This window comes from Nematolebias whitei, chromosome 13 (assembly GCF_014905685.2).
Source record: "Nematolebias whitei isolate Nwh7 chromosome 13, NemWhi1, whole genome shotgun sequence".
NCBI classification, from domain to species: Eukaryota; Metazoa; Chordata; class Actinopteri; order Cyprinodontiformes; family Rivulidae; genus Nematolebias; species Nematolebias whitei.
This window is the reverse complement of record NC_056510.1, coordinates 37,703,263-37,706,946: the sequence shown is the minus strand read 5'-3', so window position 1 is coordinate 37,706,946 and position 3,684 is coordinate 37,703,263.

Below are 3,684 nucleotides of genomic sequence, written 5' to 3'. Positions count from 1 at the left end.
GTTCTGTGGGAGTTCTGTAAACTACACGAGAGCTAAAGTTCTGATGGAGTGCTGTTGGAGTTCCTGACATGACAACGAAGCTCTTCCGAGTTTCATGGGATTATAACATTTCCACTGAGGTGAGCTGTGGCGGACAGAATCTCGCCGCTACTCCGGACGAGTAACAGCATCCTACGGAGACGCTGAAAGGGTGCGTTAAACGGAATCTCGCCTGAGACATCTCCAGGTAAAAGAGTCGTTTTCACCACCTAAGTGTACTGTGAGGAAAAGCTGAAGAAAGCCCGGAGAGTGCCGTTCTGTTCAACACTCTACCTCAAACACCATCTTTCTCCCCTTTAAACTTCATCTTTCATCTTAAACTTTTCTATCAAGTAGAAATTCTTCCAGATATTTAGAAATGTCTGTGTAAAATGCTCACCCACATTCATGTGGGCAAAAGATCATAGTTGTACAGTTTTATACATGTCTGTGGTGCAGCAACGGAAAAATCATGGCCGTATGATTTTTCCTGATTGATTGCTTTGTTGTTATTTTCATAATTTGCCAAATTAATGTAAATGTTTGATGTTAAATTTGATTCTGTAAATAAATGACCGCATTCATTTTGATGTGTCAAATTTAAATGACGTCTCACGTTTGCATTTCCTTAAATTCAATGCACGTTTTATTCAGTCCAGAAAAATGAGGAACTCGCGTTAAATGATGAATATATCCCAGTATCTGTTCATCTACAAAACTATATGTCAAACCATTTCCATGTTCTCATGATTAATAATTTCTCTTTTTACTTTCTTCTTGTGTCCATCTTTCTCAGCAGCAGCTCGTCTAACCAGCATGGCACATCATCAAGACGTTATTGCAGTGTGCCATGTTGTTCCAATAATAAACAAAAAACACCGTATTTGAGTTTCCACAATTTTCCCGTGGACAAAGAAATACGTTCCCGTTGGGTGAGAGCGATCAGGAGAGATGAAGGGCCAACTTTTAAAATCCTTCGTGGGAGCACCCATGCAGTCTGCACTTTGCCCCAGAAGATCTAAATTCATCGTTCACACATTCACGTTCCCACATTGTTCAAGCCAAGAGTCATTATCAGCACTGGGTGCTAAAAGTTTCTTTTTCAGATTTTAGAATTGCTTATAACTTATAATTGCATGAGTTTAATAATAATAGGTTGTGATCTAAAAGCGGGCCAGTCTGAGGCTGAAACTCCAGGGCTGAAAATGAGTCCCACTCCAGCCCTGGAGTAGCCCCAGAAACATGCTGTTTAAAATGAAACGCCTCTGTGAGTGACTCTGATGCTACATTGCAGGACGCATCAGTATGAATGTTAAAATCTCCCAAGAATTAAAACTTTCTCAAGCTTAATAACGGAAAATAAAATTTCAGAAAAATCTTCTAAAAATGCACGAGCAGGACCAGGAGGTCGCTAAATTAAAACACAATAAAATGAGTCAGTGTTCCCAAGCTGTGTGGAGCAGGGAGCTGCTATCTAGGGTGCCTGGGGGAGCAGATGGTGCGGGCCATGCTCAGGTGCCCAGGGTGGGGCAAATGAGTGTGGAGGCAGGTATGGGTGTTTCACCTATCCCACCCACATTTTGACGTTGTTGGTACTGGGAGTTAAACAATCTTCTGATCACAGGCCCACCTTCTCTAACCTCTGTGCCACCACTCCCCTGACATCAAAATGTGGACTATATATCACCTTTCTATCTTATCAAGATACTCAAAGCTCTTTACAACAATCTGCGTCTCATTTACCCGTTCATACAGCACTCTACTGGATCTATACAAAGATAATTGAACAAATCATTCTAATGAGACTAATCAGAGCTTTATCACATTCATACACTGATGGGACACACATCAGAGGCAGTGAGGGGTTCAGTGTCTTGCCCAGGGACACTTCAGCATGTGACTGCTGGTGGATTCAAACCCCCAACTCTTGCACTGGAGGACGACTGCTCTACCCACTCAGCCACAGCCGCCCCGATGTGCATTTACTGCAGAAAAATAAATGTTTCTAGATTAAACAGAAAGGACTTTGACCAATTTGTTCACAGTTGTCATGAAGTGTTGCACAGGTGACAGAGTGGTTAACAGATTCTGGAAAACAATTAAATCTCTCTCAGGCACCCCCCAATCATCTGACCTCCCATCACAACTTCTCGTTAACTCTGTTCCTGTGTCAAATAAGCACGAGATCCTGAACTGTTTCAACAAACATTTTGTTGCTTCTGGTTCTTTATTTGACACAGTTACTAACAAAAAATCAGCCACTTCACTTAATAACCAAACTTCTACAAATCAAATCCCTCCTACAAGTCAATCCTCAGTTAATCACACCTTCTCTTTTTCTCCATTCTCAGTCAGTGAGGTCAATAAACTGTTAAAAGATCTTGACGCTAAAAAATCTGCAGGTCCAGATGAACTTCCACCTTATTTCTTAAGGCTGGCTGCTCATATCATCACAGTCCCTGTGACCCACATCTTTAATCTCTCCATAAGACAAAACTCCATCCCAGACACTTGGAAAACAGCCTTTGTTCTTCCTTTGCTGAAGGGAGGTGACCCCACCTCACTGAACAACTATCAACCAATCTCTAAACTCTGCATTTTAGCCAAGGTTCTAGAAAAACTGATAAACTCTCAAATCAAAAATTACCTGGACTCATTTAACATCTTACCTCCACATCAATCTGGTTTCAGGAAACAACACAGCACAACCACTGCTTCACTGAAGGTTCTTAACGACGTTGTTGAAGCACTGGATGCTAAAGATTATTGTGCTGCACTTTTCTTAGACCTGTCTAAAGCTTTTGACACTGTGGATCATAACATCTTGTGTCATAAACTCTCAGAAATTGGTTTCTCAGATCACACCATTGGTTGGTTCTCTAACTATCTTTCAGACCGGAGGCAATGTGTTCAACATAATGGTACATCCTCCAGTTATTTAACATTCAACAATGGTGTACCACAAGGCTCAGACTTAGGACCCACCCTCTTTACAATCTACATACATAATGTAGGCAAAAACATCCCTAATGCATCCATACATTTCTATGCTGACGACACAGTTGTTTATTGTCGAGCTAAAACTGTTGTTAAGGCTTTCCAGCTTTTGAAATCTGCATTTAACAACATCCAGACTGATTTGTTCCACCTCAAACTTGTCCTAAATGCCGAAAAAACCAAAGGGATGTTTTTTTCAAATAGGAAGTTGGTCCCAGCAGTTCTTCCTCCGATTTTATCCTCAAATGGTGTCCCCATTGAGTTTGTTGATTCCTATAAATATTTGGGTATCTTGGTCGACTCACATCTTTCTTTTAAGCTCCATGTGGAAAACTTGGTAAAGAAACTGAAAGTTAAACTGGGTTTCTTTTTCAGAAACAGATCCTGTCTAACCCTGAATGCTAGAAAACGCCTTGTATCTGTGACTTTCCTTCCCTCAATTGATTATGGTGACATTATTTACATGAACGCTCCTACAAGAACCCTGCAGATGTTGGATGCTGTCTATCATGGTGCACTAAGATTCATAACTGGCTGTGATTATCGTACCCACCACTGCACCCTGTATTCACTGGTTAACTGGACATCATTAACTTCACGCAGACTCTCTCACTGGTACATTTTCATCTTTAAATCACTTCTTGGTCTGTTGCCTTCATACATCTCCTC